Source organism: Phalacrocorax carbo, chromosome 1 (genome assembly GCF_963921805.1).
Source record: "Phalacrocorax carbo chromosome 1, bPhaCar2.1, whole genome shotgun sequence".
NCBI classification, from domain to species: Eukaryota; Metazoa; Chordata; class Aves; order Suliformes; family Phalacrocoracidae; genus Phalacrocorax; species Phalacrocorax carbo.
Window position 1 is genome coordinate 48712446 of NC_087513.1, and position 21193 is coordinate 48733638.

Sequence of the window (21193 nt, forward strand, 5' to 3'; positions counted from 1 at the left end):
ATTAGGATTTTGGTTGAGATTTGAACTCAGCTCAACGCCGGAAATGCAGGAGCTTGGAAAATGTGGTGGAGGCAGGTTTCTCCACTGACAGGTCGCACTTAGGCATGAATTTTGAGGATCCTGACTGTCAGCTTTGACTGAACCAACAGACGCCTGTGATTCAGCTAGGTAGTCATTCAGCTTTAGATGTCAGAAGTTAGATGTTCACATTTTAGCTAGTTATTTCTCTTAATAATCAGTTCCAGGGGGTCTTCAGAGGGGACAAACTACACTCTGGAGTGCTCAGTTCCCTTCGTTGTCTCTAAATGGTGCCTAGTGTAACCAGACCTTACTTCTAGGTGCTTACCTTATAGTCTGTGACTGTCACCTCTAGGCTTATGTGTAAGTCCCTCTCACAGATCCTTTAATTTCAGTTAAAGTGAGAATTAAGGGTCTGTCTGTGTTGGTTTGTGTGAATAGAAATAGAAGATAGAAATACACAAATCATCCTAGACCAAACTGTCCATAAAGTACAGTGCCTCTGGTGTAAAACTGGTTAATGCAGGGTGCCTCAAAGGGAGAACAAAAGTGCCCTATAAAGCATTTTGCTTGTTTTATGTAAAGCACAAACAATTTATGGAAATGGCATTTAACTGATTATTCAACGTCTAATTATTCACATCTGAAATAATTCCTGAAGCTGGAGAAATAAAACACTGAATGACTCCATTTAGGAAATCCTTTTGACTCAAGTGCTTTCCTTGAAACAGCAAATAGCTGGATGACCTCAAACACATATTTAATTGTGCCTTGTAATAAAGTAATGTAATTAGCAATTACTTAGGAATGATACTTTAAAATAGACTTAACAGCTACTACATGCATGCATTTATTCAAGAGGCTTTGTTTTCTTTTGACTTCTTGTCATATAAACTAAGTTCCCTTCTGAACGTAGCTCATACGTGAGTTCTCCAAATGGTTCCTCAGGGTGTGCAAAGGCGAGCAGTTTTGTTTGACAGCAGATCGCTAATGGCTGTAGGGTTCTCCTTTCTTAGAGGATAAAACAAAGCTTGCAGACAGGCAGTGCAAGGCACACATTTAGCCAGGCTCACAGTGTATTGGCCAAGCACGCAAGCCAGCACTCTAAATTTTTTTCTTCCTTCCCACCCCACCCCCCGCCCCGATACTGCCATTTGTAGTGGCAGTTTTGGTGGCACTGACCTGTGTATCACTTTGCAGTGGTTTACACTCTGCTTGCAACAGAAACATAGCACGGGTGGGCAGCTCTGTCCTAAAAATAATAAATATGAAGAGAACAGAAGGCTATGTGTGTGCATACTTTTCTTATAATTAATTACATGTTAATTCGAAAGCTTTCAAATAAAAGATGGACTGTATAATAGAAGCAAAAAAGAGAGGCAGACTAAATTTTAAAAGTGGCATTGAGACCGTGATTGCATAAAAATACTGACAGACCCTTAAATTTGGTGGCAGTGATTAAATTAATGAAGTAGCTTTCTGCTTGGAATCCAGATTCTATGGTTCTGTTTCCTTAGCTGAGGAATATTTTTCAAAAGTCCTGATCCACGGTACAGTAATATTATGCTGTTTGTATAGGGATGGCACTGAGCCTGTATTATTTCTTTGCCAATACCAAAGAGTCCAGTAGTGCCCAAAGTGTATTCTCATGTTTTGTGTGTTTCTCTCTGCTGTTGCCTGCTATTCAGGGGGAGCCTGTATCATGCTATACTGGGCACATACATCACACCAGATGAGGCTGCTGAGAAAATGCTATAATCTCTTTAGTGCTGCCCATTTTCATGTGCTTGGAAGGGCTTACTAGCCACTAACACGTGGGTTTACCTGGGGAAGTATTAGTGCTATTGTGAAAGTATGTTCCTTCAATAGCACCATCCCATTTCATCCCATTCAATCATCCTATAAGGAAGCAAACCTGACAGCATCAAGCAAGTGTAGAAAGCAGCTTTCTGTTCCCAATGCTAAAGATTTATTTTCCTCTGCATTTATGAGGTCCCCTGATCCCAGATCTCTCTCTTGTTCTGACCATGGGAATAAAGCCTGCCCCTGGGATGACTGAAGGCTTGTTCTGGACCATGAAAAGAGTAAACAAGGACTGCGTTTGCACAGTGCAGGGTAAATCAGCTGTGCAGAGAGCAGAGCAGGGACAGCAAATTATGTAAGAAAAAGATCTTCATCCTGGGACAGGCATATTCAGGAAAAGAAATGCCACACAGATATCTTATGTTCTGGTTCCAAAGAGAGGCAATTAGGAGTCCAACCCAGGCATGAACAATTCAATTTCCATTGTCTGTTTTTTATATGGCCACTGGAATGTGTCCTGGGGACTCGATGGAGCCGAGCGCACAGTTTGGCTCCAGGATGTCACTCAGGGAGAGATGTGGACAGATACATGTCTTGTCACCTGCAACTCCCATGTAGCACATCTGCTTTCCTTTTCACAGATGTAACCCGCATGGGGACCTCTCCTGGGCCAGGCAGGACCTGCACCAAATGGGGTCAATGCATGGACCAGAGGCAAGAGTTTTCTTTTACTGGGGTAGGGGGTTTCCCTGGTGACCTGCTGCTGTCAAACACAGTTTGGTAAAAGCTTATTAAGGGAGATACAGCAAACTGATGGCCCGAGCTAGGTGCTAAAATGTCCTAATCTGTTAAAAAACCAGAGTTCAAATCACATGCTGAATTTGAAGCACCAGCGGCATTGCTGACTTCCAGGGGACAGCATGTGACATAAGTCTTCGTGTCCTGTCATGCAAGGATCCAGCTTTCTGGTTTAGTTTGCTACATTTTTCACCACCACCACCCCTCAAAAAAGAAAAAAAAAGGAACAGAAGATAAGAAAACTGACAAAGTACAGAGGTCTCGAGGGGTCAGTCACTACAAATCCAAAGCCCCACAGATCAACCTAGTAATTTCATCTGGAAGCTCAACAGGCATTGGTCAGTGGGAGAGGGAAACCAGTAGAAAGAATTTGGTGTAAATAGGACAGACAGAGAAAGAATAATGCACTAAACATGGACCAGTATTAAAAATGGCTGGGGCAGTACTGGGTTGTGCACATTACTAGGAAAGTATATATATTTAAGGTGTACAGTCCTCCTGAAAGGCATACATCTCAAGGTATAGCCATAAATGGGGACGGTAGTTATTTCTTCATCTCTGATTCAGCACTTAAGAGCTCTGCAGTATACAATATACCTTGAAGACTGGATGTGTACAACTGTAATCTCTGCAAATGTTGGCAAGAGAATTACTGCTGTTAAGTTTATCTGGGCTTTAGCATGCTTAGATATTTATGAGGACTTAATGGTAGAACTGTCCCATCCAAATACGAGCTCGTCACTTGGTGTGTCAGAGCACAATGGCATGATGATTACAGTACTGTTCATGGTCACAGTTTGTGTTACTCATTTGGTGCATTGGTGCCACCAGCATACTGCAAAGGTAAATTATATTAAATTATTACTTTCTCTGAGCAGTTTTGTAGTATAGCAGTAAAGTATAAACCTATTCTGGCTAAACTGCACATAAATCTCTGTTCAAGTGTTCACAAGAGGTTGTTGTAGAGAGACCTACATCCCTACACTTTCCAGTGATGCGTTGGAGCCTCCCTGCTCCTTCTTAGAGGTTTTCTCCAGTAACTTATAAATGCTCGTTTGCTATCTTGTTTTTGCTTTCAATCCCATTTTGCATCAATCTTCTTCATTTCATGGGGCAGAACCCATCAGATCAGAGAAGTTAAGCATTTCTGGATCACATCAGAATCTGAATGGGAATAAGACAGAAGTGTGCAGGAAGCAAGGACCAGGAACCAGCAGTGCCCTGGGCCCTTTCCAATCTGTGCCAGGTCAGTGCTCCAGCACAGGGTTAGGATGAGCTGCACGGAGGGAAATGCTGCCCTGCAGATAAGAAGGTTCATGACCAGCTGTAATAACTGGATTCAGAAAGGCAAACATTACACAGCATGGAGGTCAAAACTGAGTTGGTGGTAGGTACAGTTGCTTCTGTATCTTTTTTCAGCAAGGAGAATCCAGAAGACCACAACCAATCACAACTAGTCCCAGCCTTGCCCTTATATGGGACTCAGGCAGGTTTTCAGAGAGCAGATACACTCCTCAGTGCTGCCATTCTTGGCTGCTTCCCCTGTGATGGGTGGGCAGGATCCCAAAGATATAGATTATCCTTTTTTTTTTCCCCCTGAGTGAAGTCTTACTTTATTGATTCAGGGAAATCACATTAGAATTACGCTATAGATGATGTATCTTAGATGGGTAGGTCTTCAAATACGTAGAGGAACGCTTAGTGAGTCAGGCTTGCAATTTTTGGTGGAGTAGGTCTATTCCGGCGTGTGGGTGTTCACAGAACAATTATGTAAGTGTCAGGGTAGCGAGGAACTTTTGACATTTCTGGCAGCTTAACTGAGTTCTTTTCAGTCAAAAATATACTAATTGTTGTTCTCTTGCATTAAACACACATCATTGCCTTTACTGGATTTGGGGGGCATTTTTTTAAGCATCAGTTGTCAGAGCAAGATATTGGAACGGTTTTATTCTTGAGAAAACAGGAGATTTTTCACAGTTACAGTGAGACGAACATTTGTGAGAACCATTTTAAATCATTTAAGAGGGTGCGAAAGTTGCTATGCCATATGCCTGGAATTTACTATGGTAAAGCTAATTACTGCCACAGAATGCAAGGGCCCATCAGCATTTTCATCATCACACCCACCCTCAACACCTTTTCTCGTTTGTTTTTTTTTTTTGAGTTTGAGTTTGTCTGACTTTTTTGCTTAGATATTTCTTGGGCTAAAGAATGATAATGCAACCCCCAAACTAACCCTTGAAATGCCTTATGGCCTATATTCAAGGTAAGTTCAGTACCCCGCTGAAGTAAAGTGGATTAAATGATGAGGCAACTGCTTTTGTACATGTATTACACAAGGAAAGAAGGAGAACTGGTTTGTTTCCCAAGAGCAAGATACCAAAATTAGTCAGACTAGGTCAGTGGCCAAATGGCATTTTCAGAGAAGAATTCTTCCTAAAGATTAAATATGAAAGAAAAATCCTGACAACTGTTATCTTTCTTATTTTATCCAAGTTGTGCCTTTAGTACCAAAAACATCCAGTCAAACTAGCCAATGGATTTTTTTTTTTTCTTCTGGATAAATAAGAAATCTCTCAAATGATCATGACTTTGACATACCCTCTCTTCTACATGGTGGAATTAATGAGCCAGGCCACAGCTCTGAATGGTGCTGGGCATCCGGCTGACCTGCCTGAGTGATTGTCTAGCAAAACAGCATTTTTCCATGGCTCTTGGAGAGTCAACAAATTGCTGTGGGATGTTTCTCACCTAAAAAAAATATTTTCTGGAGTCAGTCAGAGAGAAGATCTCCGTTATGTGCTCTGTGGGTTCAGAGGGAGAACTGAACCTACCACCTGTGTGGGTGCTTGTCTACACACAGCACGTTGGCTGTCTTAGCAAGTCCTTACCGAGGCTGGAAGTATGGATGATGAGGATTCTACCGGTGACAGTATGTGGTGAGGAATCACTGGGATAACCTATGTTCTTTGGGCTCCAACCAATATATTTTTTGGCCAAGAATTTTCCTAATTAAGACAACTTCAGCCTGGATGTTCTGGCTTAATGATATGTATGTTATGCCAGCTCAGGCTCAGAGTAACGGTGTTCATTTTATCACTTGTCTTTGAAAATAGCAGACTCAAAGTTTGAACCTGAAGTCTCTTCAATCATCCAATCTCTTCTCCAAAACTTTGACAATTCTGGACATCTGCAGTGTGAATCCATGGCCTTATATCATTTGCAGCCTGGTGGACTAAAGGGATTCATTGTTCTGATCTGTGCAGGAGGAATTGCTTAAATCCAATGAGCAAAAACAAAGGGTCTCTCAGTGCCTCATATTTCCTCCCCAGGATTTATGCAAAGTAAATAAAGGAACCAAGACTTCTGCACTGAGTGCTTGGGATGAGAGCACTCCTCACTCTAGCCCAGTGCTTTCAACTGCCACCCATGTTGATTCATGTTGTTAGTCAGAGAGAACTGGAGGCAAATAAGCATAAGTTCTTGCATACCAAGAGCTCTCTATGCTCACTGATAAAATTAATCTCTCTTAGATTCAGACACAGACTAATTATTTTAACACAGTTGCTCCCACTCCTTTGAGACTCATTAACAACACACGTGATGCTTCTGCTATGTCAGGTGCACAAGAACTGTTACATACAGGTAGAGAAAAGTCAACCTACCTGCATCATTCGGCTGCAGGGCAACTCAGAAACCTACAACAGGATATTTCCTTTGAAGGGTTTTGTTTGCTGGACTTTTTTTTCTTTTCTTTTTTCTGAAAACCTACAAAAGTAAATGTATGAATGCTTCGTTATTAATTGGTAAAGCTAAGAGATATATTGCTAGGGGAAATACTGATTACAATCTGCTAATTGTCACATGCACACCTGTCTGTCTCTACTGAGGAAGTATTGCTTGATTCCATTTCTTTGATGCTATTTATCTCATTTGGGTAAGACAATCAGTATTCTCAAGCTAGAGATTGGACTGGAAACAAATAGAGCAGTAGGTATTCTGGTTTAGTGCTGAGGCAACTGTAGGTAAATTGATCAAATTCTCTTCACTGATATGTTCCACAGCAAATAGTAACTGTAACATTGGTATAGTAGCAAGAAACAACAGGAAAATTCATAGACATTAGAATAACAGCAGTCTGTGCTGTGAAAACCATCTTAGGTGTGGAGCCTCACCTCCCTGTGAGTGATGTTACAGCAGTTTTTCAGGCTAGGTTAGCTAGCATAGTAAGGCAAAAGCAGTGCCTGGATAGGACCCATGATGTTGGCTGTCTTTTCCTGCTTACAAGCATAGCCCATATTGATTTTGCAACTGATCCCCTGCAAAAATATATTGCATATTACTTTAGAAGGCCAAAATTGCAGAGAAATCAACCAAGGGCTTTTTATTCTCAGGGCTTGGAATTGATCATCCTGGCTCTGATCACCCATTAAGATGGATTCAGCACAATTGCCTTTAGAAAGAAGGGGAAAATGAACTTCTGACCATAGAGACAGTAGAGGTGAGATGGGAAAAACATGCCAGAGGGATCAGGTCCAGCTGTGACAAGGCGAGCTCTGAGCAGGGGCTACAAGTATGGTGAGCGTGACCCCAAAACCTCCTCTATGCCAACAGCTGCCCTGTGGAACTGTGCAGCTCCAGTGCTGTGCCCTTTGTCTCCTTTTCTCCCAAATTCCCACCTGACCTTCATACTCAGGCCTCTGAAAACGCACAAGATGCCTCCATTCACTATGGGCTGAAGAGTTTGCCTGCGAGCAATTCCTGGGCATCTGACGTGTGTCCTACATGCACTGTCATGGGGCACGCTGATGAAAGGGTTACACGGGCCTGCGAGGAGGGAACTGAGCATTTGCTGAGGTTGTTTTTGCCTAAGGCCACCCCTTAGAGGAAGAGCCCTTTTGGGAGCAGCCAGGAGATGTCTTGCTCACTTGGGGTGGTGTTATGACCTGTGGCTGAGGTCAGGCAGGAAGGAGCAAGGGCTAGACAAAATGGGGCTGCTGAATCTGAGATAACAGCCCTCCATGAAATGTGGTCTCTCTATCTGAGAACAGGCTGCCCACTCAGTCAGGTCTCTGTCTGAGCTCTCCTTACCCACATAAGGAGAAAAAGCCTTAGCCGATGTATTCTTAATAAAGCCTGTTTCTTTAGCTCTTCATAATCTGCCCAGCAAAGGCATTTGTTGAAACTCAAAGTGTCTCTTTTTGTTTCTGCTGCTGGGTGAGAGGACACCTCACACTTCTCTGTGGGCATGGTATAGTTCACTTTCGGAGGAAGTACAAAATGCTTCCTAAGAAGAGCAAGGAGAAATCTGTTTTCTGACTCCCTTCCTTCCCTCAGGTCCAAAGAAGGGTTACTAGGAAGCAATTTGGTTGTTTTTTTTTAGAAGACATAGCAATTCTGGGAACCTACAGTCAGTATATACTTGGAAGAGAGAAGATGGATGTATCATTTCAGAGGAATCAAAATGAATTCCTGAGATCAGTATGTCAAAGATTTCCTCCAAGGGTTTTCTTAGCACAAAGTCCATGTTCTTCTGAAATTTCCCATATGTTTCATGGGCTTTCATAAGAACATGTGGGCTATATTTGCTGTGGAGTGGCTCTTGGACCAGGGTGAATTTTACCTTCCAACGATCAACTTCAGCTGAAGAAACCCAAAGTTCACGTCAAAAAAAATTTTTTTGACCCACTGTCAGTGACATTTGTGAATGATGGAAAACCATCCATATGGCTAAACAGACTATCTCCACTCCCCCACAAGCAGTGACTTAGAGGATGAAAGTAATATTCATCCTGATCATCTGTTTTGTAACAGGATATTTATCTCAGGCTTTCAAGAATGGCATTATTATTGGGGGAGGAGGGGAATGGGCAGTAAGACAGGATCTGTAACAGATTATTGATGCTGGGAAGTGGGTAAGCCAGAGGGAAGGAAACCTGCCTGAACCCCATCAGTCCTGCTATTGCCCAGGAAGAGGGGCTGTGGGCTCATGATAATACGAGGAGGAGGAGGAAGCATTCTCACCGTGGTCAATTAAGAGGTCCAAGGAGACTAAGTGGGGTTTGAAAAACAGTAGGACCCTGAAAGGGGTATGACAACAACACATCAAATGAGTGTGAAGAGAGGACTGGTTAGGCCAGCGACTAAGGACAAGGCTGTAAATCTGTTTCTGCAAGCACATCCTTGAAAGCTAATCCTGCTGTGCTACAGGGAGGCTGGCAGTGGAGGAGGCTGAATCTCAGCTCTGGGACTCTGGTCTAGTTTAGCAAATGGCATGGTTCTGATTGATACTGGCCCAGAGTACAGTTCAGTGTTTGTGGCCGCCTAAAACCGACCTAATTTAAACTCCGCTTCTGAACTAAGGAGCATGAAAATTTCAAAGCTTTTTGCTTCCAGTCAGGACTTCCAGGGGTGGTATTAATAGCTTTGGTGAACTGTTTTCCATTGATTTAAAGCACCTGTGCTTCTGAAAGTCAGGATTTTATCAATTTTTTATCACTTACACAGGAAGCAGTGTTGGGCTTAATGCTATTTATCCAGCTGGACATATTGACTTTGACTTAGGAGATCAAAGCATTTGGGTTAGGGATTGTGTAACATCTTCCTATAAGAACTGTCAGGGGTAAATTTACCAAAGCCTGAAACTTTGATTGATGATCATTTTGCATGAGCGTTCAGCATCAGGAAGCACACAATAGACCCTTTCTTTTAATGGAGCTGCAGGCCGTGGCACTTTAAACATACATATTTTGAAACATGTTTCATCACCTCCTGGAACACAACAGTACACAAAACCCTGGAGGTACGCTTGAAAGTGAGTTTTCCCTGGGCTCCAAGGAGGTGACCCAAGAGCATTTAAATGCAGCTGGCTGCAGTGCAGATTGGAAGTCAGTAAGGAGAATAAGTTATTTGTCTTTTTTTTTTTTCTTTTGCCATTGTAATAACAGAATTTCCTAGTAGGTAAGAGCCTGGAAAGTGCTAGCTCAGGAGCTCAGAGATTCACTCTTATGCTCCAATGAGTCTTCCCTGCAGCACAAGACCTTCATTTGAGCCTAGATAAAAGAGACTTGACTTCTTGTCCCAGCTTATGTGAGACACATGACCTTCTGTGAACCAGCTTCCCCCATCTATTTATATGTGAAGTGTACTAAATATGCTTCTTAAACACTTTGGAATCTTATATCACCAATTATTGAGAGTTTATTCACATCCTCTAACTTTTAAAAGGTAGGACCCTGGCCCCCTTCACTGGGGTAATGAGGAGAGACTCCACAGAGCAGAGCTCAGCAAGGGTTCCTAATTTAGGGGCACTACCTGCCCCCCAGCAGAGAATACCTTCTACCGCTGGCTACAAAGAGAGCCACAGAGAGTAATCTCCTGCCCCTTTCTCAAAGAAAACCATGTAAAGTATCTGTCCCAGCCTCAGTGAAATTAAAATGATAGCGATCCCCTCATCACAGGAGGTGTTGTCAGCATGGCTGTACTTTTTGAAGAGTTGCCCTTGCTGCAGTGGTAAGGGGCATGTACAGAATTAACAGAGGTGGAATATGACAGATGGTTGTCTGAGTTTTTCTCTCAACATAAAATTAAAACCCAACAAGTTATATAGCATTACACTGGCCCTATTACTCTCCATCCATGGGTTTGAAAGCCATGCAGAGATTTCATCTGCTCTGAAAATTGATGCCATTGTACAAGACAGTGTGACTCTCTTCTTTTTGGTTAGGTGCTGAGAGTGCAGACTATGTGTAAAAGTTGGGCCAGCCCTACTTTGGCCAGTCCCATCTTTGTAGCTGTGCTCCATGGGTCTGCCCCTGGGGCTGAGTGTGGCTGCAGGGAGCTGTGCTGGCCAGCACTTACTCAAGACTCAGGCGTCTGCAGCCAGCTTGCTTCTACCCAGAGCAGCAAGGGCATTTTGAACGGTGGTAAAGGGGCTTATTGCTGCTGCCGCCGTTTTGTCTGCTAGTGTTAGCCTTTGTCTTGAGTGTGCCACCGCCTGCGCACAGCTGGCCTCTGTTATTGCAGCGTGCAGAGGTCTCCTGTTCTGCAGAAGGGCGGCAATTTGAAAATGTTCTGTGGGCTTTTCCTTTCTTTCTTTTCTTTATCTTTTTTTAATTTTTTTTTTAGCTACAAACAAACATCACCTAAATATTTGGAGTGTGGATTGCATGGCTCAAGGACTCAGGATGATTAAAAGCAGGAGCCATACAGAGACATCCAGAAATGATTGTTTTTAACAAGACAGGAACTTTGTCTGAAAACAGGATGACCTGCTGCAAAAGACGCCAACAAATCCCCGTAGAGCTTTAGGAAAAACAAGCAGGCGCCTGAGTGTGCTTAAAAAAAAAAAAATCCCGCCTAGTAATAAAAAGGGACGTAAGGGTAAACAGGAAAAGAGCACTCCACACTGTGAGCAGCCCAGAGGAGGAGAGGCTGGGAAGTGCGCTGATCTGAAAACCTGATATGGAAACTGAAGGGAAAGATTTCTTAATATTCCCCAGGACAAAAACCCTGTGAAAACACAGCTTCAGTGCAGCTTTGAGTAGCAGTTGCCTACTAGTTCCTGTGTGCCTTTGTTCCAGTAGTATGGAGGCTTTGGGAGGGTAGCATGGGCTCTGCAAGTATTGTTAGCTGCCTCAGTGGCTGTAAAGAAGCATCATTTCAGAATTGTATAAAATAAAGGGTTAAGAGACATTTCTACTGCATAACTGTATTTCCTGATGATGAAGTTACTGCAGTTCTGCACACCTGTGCTGCGGTTATACTGCAGCAAGGCTCACTTTCCCAGTTTCAGTGTGAATCTCATTACGTATGTTGTGTTTTCCACTAAGACTTAGTTCCTCAAGTCTTGTAATTTCATGACAATCTTGGTTTTCATGTATCTGAAAGAAGTCTTTTGAGCCCTCATACCTAAGAAAGAAAACCTTGAAATCATAAAGGGAGCTTACCATAATGTGTAGCCTGACAACCCTATTGTTGCTATTTTCTGATGGTCAATTTTAAAATCAAATACTATTTTGAGGAATTAAGATATTGTTATTTAGGCTTGGTCATGTTGACAACTTCTGCTTGTTGGCAGAATTTTCAGACTCAAATACTAAACAGGTTTCCCACTGCAACCTGTGTACCACCAGCGGGACACCCGTAGCGATAAATGTGCTGGGATGTGCATGTAGCATCAGGCCCTTTACAGCAGGTTTCTCCTCAGTGCTGCTCTGAAGTCAAACGCCCTCAGAACTGAAATAACAACTTATTGCAGCTTGCATTCATATGTGGCCAGAAACAGATTCAGCAGACTGTAAAATCCACTGGCAGTAAAGGATTCATCCTCTCAAAGCCTCAACATGAAGTCGAACCACTGACACCAATCCAAGCCACTTGTCTGCCTTTTGGTAGGGGCCAGGCCCTATATTTGAGAGGATGAATCCTTTACTGTCAAAGGAGCACAGCAGAAGCAACATTGCTGGAGATCTAACATGGAAAAAAATGTTTCATTTATGTCAAAAAATGGTGAGTTCAGGGCAGCTGCTTAGATTTCTGCAAATTTATTTTTTTTCCCCATAGCCCTGTCTTACATAAGAGGTAGTGGCTTCTGTTTGTCACTTTTTATTTGAATGGTGGATCTTACGAGCCTTTTTTTTTTATTTGAGGACATTTTAACTCTTGTGAATGACTTGTTCACCTCAGTCTCTGGAAGGGAATCATGGAGGACTGATGCCATTAGTGCAGGATACCTTTTGGGCCGTTCACTCTTTAATGGGCTATGAAGTAATTGGCTATTTTGCTCCTGCCCGATGGGGTCTCTAGCTTAGCTAAGTACTGTGCTCTCAGTGGCTGCCATGCCTGTGTGCCCTGCAAACACCTGGAAGCACAGACCTTCTTCAATGACAAAAAAAGGCCATTCAAACCAGCTCTTTTCCTGAAAAAAGCTCAGTTTTGTGCGCTGAAAACACAGCCTTTACAAAATACCGCCCCCTCTCCAGGGGGGCGCTGCCATTTGTAAGGGCTGGCCAGGCAGCAGTAGGATGCTGCTGGGTGCGGAGAGGTGCAGCCCGATGCTGGCATCCCTGGCAGGGGACAGTCATGGCCACCACTGGTCCCTGAGCTGGCTGCTGGGAGGTGGCTTCTGGACAGACGACAGCAGGGAAGAGAGCAAAGAGGAGGCAGGGAATTAAGGTTTGGGAAATGTGGCTATTTAAGTACCAGGCCAAGGCTGGCAGGGACCTCTGGAGACCATCGAGTCCAAGCCCCAGCTCAAAGCAGGGTCAGCCAGAGCAGGTTGCCCAGGGCCAGATTCTGCACCTCTAGCTGTCAGCGGTGCAGAAGCAAGCCTGAAGTTTGAAGCCTTGAAGCCAGAAGTTTGGTGTAGCACAGTACGTGCCAAACTTGTGCTGAGAAGTTCTGAGTTACAAGGGATGGTGCTCTGTAAAGATTGTTTCAATGAAGTAGTTCTTCTTTGTATTCCAGCTAGTCACAGATTATTTTTTTCTTGCTCCAGATAATATTTTGCATTATCCCTGCCATGTGGAAGAAAGGAATGATGCTGTTCTGATCTACTGCCATAAAAATATGAAATATTGTTTATGTGATCTTCAGAGTAGATTAGAACTGGGAATTTCCACTCTGGGGGAATTTTCAACATGTTGAAATTCGTACTCTTTCTAATATAGACAAGTTACAGTAGTGTCAAGTTTTTTTTACAAATTAGAAATCACCCCCAAAAGGATTTGTACAGTATGTAAATGTTTCATTAATCTTTATAAATAGTGCTGCAAAGCAAAATGTTCATTGATAACTTCCTTTTATTATTTTAGATAATTTGATTTTAAAATTATTCCACGTTTATTCTGGGACTCAGTTCATAGTTTGGCCATCTAGGTTCTCAAACTATTCCTTGAGGAAGGACTCTCAGAGAAGGCCAGCACTGGCACTGCTGCTCCGTCTAAAGTGATCATTGACTTCTGGGAAAAGAACGTGATAAATACACAAGTGCTTTTGCCAAGCCCAAATTAAAGCATGCTATGTAGCACAAGGAATTAAAAACCAAAAAAAACTGTGAAGATGAGAGCTGTGGGGAATGGGTAAACATCTCTCCAGTGATATGTGTCATCTATGATCATTAATACCTGAGTTGTGAGGCATGATGATGGAGCCATCAGTGCAAGGGTTACTATGGTAAATCTCTGTTTTCCTAACATTATAAAATGACATATGGGTTTCCTTTACAGGAGGTTGGCTACTCCTGGTAATGGAAATAATACAGATAACACAGATACAACTGCTCCTAATTGTCACAGAGGGTTCAGGTATTGCCACATCACCTTCCCAGAAATCTGGCTTCTGAAGAGACCTGTTGGCTGTGGTGGCAGCGAACCAGCGCTCCCCAGGCAGGTTCTCCGCTCCAGCTAATAAATCCTCCTGGAGCTGGGCTGGTAGCGCAGAATGTGGTGCACTGGCACTTTGGTGGCTTGAAGAAGAGCTGGCCTGAGTGTAGGGTTTGTGCTCCGACAGAGCCATGCTGGAGACAGCCTGGGTCTCTCTGCCCCATACCCCAGCCACTTTTTCCGTGTCAGGAGGTGGTACACCTACATCCCAGCCAGCTCTGCATAGAGCTGAGGGGTTTGGGCTTAGCCCCATAGGGACACAGTGATCCTACTTCTTGCGTCATCTGGCTCTGGATGCACTACAGGCAAGTCTGCATGGTGCTTCCCCCAAGCCAGCATTCCCGGCTGGTTTGAGCCATCATCCCAACGGCACTTGTCCCCCAGACAGCTCAGCAGCCCGGACACTGGGATTGAAACAGGCTCAGGGAGACCAGCTGGCGTCATGATACCTCTGTAAGAATTAGGCAGGTTTGTTACTCTTAGAAGGGCACTTACAGTACAGGGGAGATGGGGCTTGGCATCACTGAGTTTATACGCTGTGGCCTGGGCTGTGCCAGAGGATGGCTTCTTACCGCTTCCCATCTTCATTTCAGTGCTGAAAGGTGCAAAGCAAAATGTAAAATGACTTATTAGGGTACCAGTGCTCAAAAACAACACAGTAAAAGAAAAACAACTAACGATTAATACAGGACTGTAGCCACATGTATTTTGCATAAGTGCTTACAATAGCAGAGAACCAATTTCTGAGGTATTATTTGACATACAAAGTGCACCTTATAGCCTTTCCTGGTATGAAATTCAGAACATTTTCAAAGTTTCTTGGCACTGCAGATGGCAAGTTACCGTTGGCCGGATGAAATGATGCCACAAGTGGGAAGTGATAGATGAGGAGACAATGACAGCTCTTGGGGTGCAGACAGATGCATCTCCGCAGCAGCGTAGGGACAGATGCATCTTGTTCAGTCCAAAATTGCCTGTAAGTTGTTATTGTCCAGTGTCAGCACTGAGTGAAATAAAGCTGAACTGATTACTAATGCAGAGTCTTCAGTCCTTTTCTTGTAGTCTAAATCTATACATCGTAGCTCCAGCATAGATCATATGTATCAGGGGCGAATATAAAATAGCTATAGAGTTCAGAAGTGCAGATGACTGGGGAATCATATGTTAATGACATAAAAATTGTATTTTTACCTCTCAAATGCAAAGGGACTGTTTAAAGAGGAGAATTTCCCTTGGGGGAAAGACCATTTCTGAGGGCTTTTTTTTCAGCATCATTCCAGCCCCGCCAAATAAGCCAAACTACCAGGAGCAGGACAGTATCACCCATAAGTGATGCAAGAGCAGTTGGGGAAGGGGAGGAAGACCATCAGGGACAAGTTGCTGGGGGAGGTACCTGTGGGCTTTGGCAGGGTGTTGAGCTAACTCCTGAAGAAAACAGTCAAAGCCTGACTGAAGTTGCGAGCTGGTGCATGCGAGGGAGGAGGAGATGGGGTGGAATCTCTTTCCCAAAAATAATCCCATGGTAAAAGAGGACCAATAGGTATGAGGAGAAAAGAAATAATGTAAGGCAGCAGTGGAGAAAATGCTTATTAAGGGACAGAAAATGCAAGGCCTTCTCATGGTCCACTGACTCCCTTGCTAAGCAGCTGTGTCCTGCAGCTGATGGATAATCCTGGACAGGGAACAGCCAGCCAGGGGAGGCGTTTCATGAGTGGGGTGTATACAAGGCAGTACTTCATCTCCAGGCTTCAGCAGAGGAAAGGGAGCAGACATAATGTCCTGATGGCTAGTAGCAGGCGTAGATGTGATGTTCTTTCATGATGCTTGTTTATGGTGTGGCAGCCGGGCTGAACACGCTCATTTATATTTCACTGCATGGTGTGTGAGTGCTCAGCAAACAGAGGCAGGTATCTGAAAACAAGGTATTAATAAAGGCTGCAGATCAAGAGCACAGTGAACTAAATTTGATCACAAATAGGCTTTAATATTATACTGCAGGAGAGTAAATCCTGCACTAAAGCAAAGAAGGAATTTGAATGTGTGGGCTGCTGGCTTCACGCACTCTGCCAAGGACTACCACGTTGGTGTTTATAAACTATCCAGAGGGTGTCTGAGAACAGCACAGGGGCTCAGGAAGGGCAGAGCAATTCTCCAGCAACACATTGCTATTGAACTTAGGGGGTGAGGTAAATCAGTTGGGCTTGGGCCACCCAGCAGCAGTCCAAACCCGTCTGGCCATGCCAGGCTACGCACCTGTGTGGACCTTGCTTGAGCAAAGTACTGCGCTGGGGCCGCCACAGCTTGGGCAGCCTTTGCTGGTGGGACTTTCACTTTCTGAAGAGAGCAGAAGAAAAATGAGTTGGGCAAGCAGGGCAAACAAGGAAAGATATCAGGCTCCCCTGTAAAGCACCCAAACTATAGCAAAGCGTCTGCAAACATGCTTCCTGAGAGCAAACTGTTGCATGTGAAATGCTATGTTATGACAGGGAGTTGAAGAAAAAAAGGTCGGTGACTTTGCAGATGAAAGACCAAAGCACCGTCATGAGAAAATGAGCTCTTGGTTTGCCATAAAGGCATTTGCTAAGCTTTCGAGTGTTGAGCAACAGGAATGTAAAACCTCTTTTGGTTTGGTGGCAAGAGGCAGTTAAGAAGGAGAGGTACTTGTCTGAATTAAAAATCGACTTTTGCTAGACTGGTGTTCCTGGCAGGTTACACCTGCTTCCCACCCCGTGCATTGCTGCCACTCTGTCTGGAGCAACGTGCTCTTAACAATAGCTGGTGGCTGGAAGGTACAGCATGTGCTACACTGCTCATTTCCCCTTCCTCCCAGCCTGATTGTTATTGCAGTGGTTGGGAGCAAGAAGGGCTCTTTAACACCATTAAGCTGTGAGAAACTGCGGCTGCGACAGTGAGGATCTGACTTCATGCAATATGAAGTTGAAGAAAAATATTTAAAGAGAGAAGATGCCTTCCTGTAAGTACTTTGTACTGTAAAGCACATGTATATCCACAAACACTCGCATGCACATGCATCCGGGAGGAGGTGTGTGTCCATGGGGGGAAATCCTGCCTGCACCAAAGTCAACGACAAAAATTCCCACTGACCTTGGCAGGGCAGGGCTTCAGCAACCGCCTGTAAATGTCGTGGGACATTGTGCAAGCGTTCAGGCACACTGTGAGCACATTTACTCACTGTAGGGCTGCGGGACGGCAGCCCGAGCCATGCTAGCAAAGCACTGAAATACAGCTGGGGAGTGAGGGCTCGTCCTCAGTCGTCCTCAAGCCAAGCCCCACATGCCAGCAGTGGTACCTCGGCATGTTATCTTGTTTTTCTGCGTCACATCTGAGCTGGAGCAGCTTTGCTTGTGAGTCACAAGAGCACATCCAGGCAGTGACCCTGTCTACCTCAAGGGACTGGCAGGGGTCTTTGGTTGTTTGGTTGGTTTTGGCTTGGGGACGTGTTCTTTGTTTGTTTGTCTTTTTAACATTTATTTGGATTAGTATAAAAATTGGTGAACTGCCTTCATTTACTTTGCTCCCCAAACAGGTAGGATACTTTTTAAGGGTCAATTAGAAGGCCCTTGGATGACCCTCATCCTACATTCAGTGATTTCATCCAGTTTATTTTACCCTTGGTTCTGCCTTTGGTGAGGCAGAAATTGAGGAAACCTACTTCTACAACTGACTTTAGTGGTTACTGTTTTGAAAACTACTATTTTAAGGTTGATTATAATTCTGTTCCAGCGATTTTTTTTTTCAACTATTTTGAATTTGTGCAGCTCTAAGCATCTTTCAGTGATAATATAGATGGAAATTTAAGATCCTAGCATAATGAATATAAATCTTGGTTTCCTTAGGTACCTTTAGGAGATCCATCAAAATTAATTTAGGGGCCCACAGTTTAAAGACCTTCTCTAGTATATTTAGCTATAATGTGCCAAAACTTAAGTGGTTATTTTCACGTCAATCCCTGCATGCAGTGGGCCAGCCACCTGATTTTACTAACATAAAATGCATATTGTATTTATGGATTCCTCCTGTTTGTAACTATCATTTTGTAATAGCTGGATTCTCATTTGTCCTGTCCTCCAGCACTGCAAGCATCACAAACCAGCATCACCACATGTGACCTGCCACCTTCGTCCTGACTGCCTGCCTCCCAGCCGGGACTCCTCTGTGGGGCACAGAATTAGGTGACTCCCAAAACTGGAGCTGTGATTCCTGCAGGAAAGCACTATGTATCCATGCCTGGGACCAGATTTGAGGCAGTATGCCAAGTTCTTTTGAGAATTTGGCCCTAACTGTAATTACTGTAGCTGACGGCTGCCCGCTCCTGAAAATCTGCTGCAATGTTACGGGTGCTGAACATTTGGAAAATCTGGTGATAAAGACCAGCCAGTCAGTGGAGTGCTGTATCAGTTCGAGGGTGACGTGAAGGACAGCAGAACAGGGGCCAGAGCTGATAGTAAGGAAAGCAGAAATGCGTTCACAGTAATAGACAGTGTCTGTTCAAGATTCCAAATACCTGGCGAAATCAAACAAAAACAGGAGTATTACTAAGAAATGTCAAGCATACCTATTTCTGCGTAACTAGTATAAAACACTAAATCACTTCCAGAACAAACAGTCTGAATTGTGTTTGCAAGAGCCTAGCATGTCCTCAGCTCCTGCAGAAGAGCTCTGAACTAAGACCCTGAATCCAGAGCCTTCCTGTTGCTTTGGCAAATGTATCCCCAATTCCATGCAGAGCTGTGGCCCCTTGGCCATGCTCTGCGCTTCCCTGGAAGAGCTGTTTATACCGCAAGCTGCTGAAGAAGAAAAGCTGCTGAACTGCTTTGGAGCTCTGAGATCCGGGTGGGTGAAATTCATTACAATGTAATTAATTTTTTTTTTCTTATTCATTTTAAAGACATCTATGAACTACTTGCAGAATGTTATTATCATCTGTAATTTTTTTTTTCCAGTGAATCTTAACATATTCTTTACGCTCTCCCTTTGGCACACCCTGTACATGGAAACCTGTAAATGGTTGTGGTAACCACTCTATAAAGATGTAAAGTGCGATCATTGCCACAATACCTACAAACCAGATTACCTTCACACAGGGATCTCAGCTGCCCCCAGACTTATCTGGATGACCCCCTTACATGTGTTAGCAATATGCTGCAATGACATACATGTGTTCCCACGTGGCCTAGCCCCGCACTGACAGCACAGGTTTCTTTGTTCAGGATCACATTATGCATGCGTTTGTTATTCATGTTTCTGCTTCCCCAACTTTCCTTTGATGTAAATTTAATACAACTTTTTTCATCATTATTTGAAACAGAAACTCCAGGACAAAAGAAACATCAAATATAGGATATGCTGAATAACGTTAGGCAATGTTTTATACTTTTTCTGCAAGTCTAAGCCATAATAAAAAATACATATTTCTCAGAAGAAAAATAAAAGTCTCAACTTTTATTCAGGAGCTACAGACATAGAGTTAGGGTTGGGCTGGGATGCTGTGGCACTGAGTTGACCGAAGTCTACTGCAGAGGGTTTGTGTCAGGAGAGGCAGGAGGAGATTCAGATTGGCTTCAACTGTGCTAGAGCCATTTTATTTTAAGTGGGGATTAGCTTCTAAGTCCCCTGCAAGTCCTGTACTGTATCATATATAGTTTTGGAAAATGAATGGAAAGATGCTTATGTGAAAGCCTGGAAAGATGCTTAATCTTAAGCTTTACATTCCTCTTATATTGTTTCTGAGCCACACCTTCACCTGTTATTGGCTTGCACAGTGTATGAAGATAATGCTAGTCTGTGCTTAACCTTTAAACAAAATTTCTGTGATTACTGGCCCTGGTTCCCAAAGCAACTGAGAGAAATGAACAGGGCAGATGGGAGCAGGCTTTCCCAGTGGATGCTACAGAACATTTCTGTAATGATATAAAGCCATGTTAAACAATAGCTTGTTCATATTCAAATGCAGAGCATCCCAAGATGCTGCATGAGGCAGGGGAGAGAACTGAAATTGCTTTTGCGGAGATGTTAGGCATAATTAAAGGCTTATGTCTGAATCTTACAGCTAACAAACTGCTGTACAACAAGGGAAACAGCTCCCTAAGTAGCTTTTTACAAAATACTAAGTATACTATCATAACAATAAAACCTAACTATCCAGCTGCTGGTGAATTATGTGCATGTGGTACTGTGGACATCATGTCCCCTCTCTCCCCTTGAATCCATCCCTTTCTGCTGCTGGAAAATAGCAAAGGTCCTCCAAGGAGCTGCTGAAAAGTTTAATAAAAATAAGTCGGAGCTGCTTAGTCTGCTTTTGCAATCTGGCTGCACTTTTTCTGAAAATCATGATTGTTCCTTTGGCAAAGTTCAGGGTGAAATGAGAGCTGTTAGCATGGCCCCAAAGATGGGGGGGAAAAAGCCACTTGCTGTCTCCCCTTTTGACATGACAAATAAAGGCAAATGTGTGAAGAGCCCCAGTGCAGAACAGGAAGAGGAAAACAAATGGCACTGCACCATATGCCCGTAATCCCAATTAAAATGCATTCAGATTCATTTCTCTTCTCCTCAGCTTCCCTTTTCCACACCAGTGAACAAGCATGTTTGACAACAGAGTGTGGGAATTTCTAGTTCACTGAGCAGGTTCCTTTTCTCTTTGCCCCTGTGTCTACCTGAGGCTGCTGCTCCAAACCCTCGCCGTACACTCCAAAGCGAGCCCTGTCTCCCCTTGCCATACAGCCAGGCGTTGTGCACTGTGCCAGGGACTCCAGCAGAAAGCAAACTGGGAGGCAGCCGACACAGCTTGATGTAAAGCGTTCTTAGTGGCAGTGCTGGGCTTTGTAGGAAATCAAACCTTTTAGGCTCTCCCTTGATGCTGTGCTTATCTCGCCACCTTTCCCAGACATGGAGCTTCCCGTGCTTGAGGAATACACACAGGGTAGCATCTAGCAGACAAGTGGGACTTCTTGCCTTCAACAGGAATGGAGCAGCAGGCATGGCAGCCAAGGTGATGCCTGCTCAGTGCCACCAGCAAGAAGGAGGCAGGGGAAAAATGTAGCATACTCAGGAAGCTGGAAGATGCCTTGGAGTCAGCGGGGTCATGAACACATGAAAGGAAAGCAGCATGGACTGCTCATTAGAGGCTGCACGGACTGAGAGTGGGAGAGGATGTTAGCGTAGCAAATCAA

The 21193-nt window shown here is 43.8% G+C and overlaps 1 long non-coding RNA gene across 1 annotated transcript; it reads right to left on the reverse strand.

The window, feature by feature from the left end:
* Positions 1–1216: 1216 nt before the first annotated feature.
* On the reverse strand, positions 1217–17085 carry LOC135313198 (uncharacterized). The gene is made up of 3 exons (XR_010372833.1): positions 14499–17085; positions 6285–6387; positions 1217–1270 (listed from the first exon to the last, which is right to left on the reverse strand). It is a non-coding gene; the product is annotated as an uncharacterized LOC135313198 (long non-coding RNA).
* Between the last annotated feature and the right edge of the window lie 4108 nt (positions 17086–21193).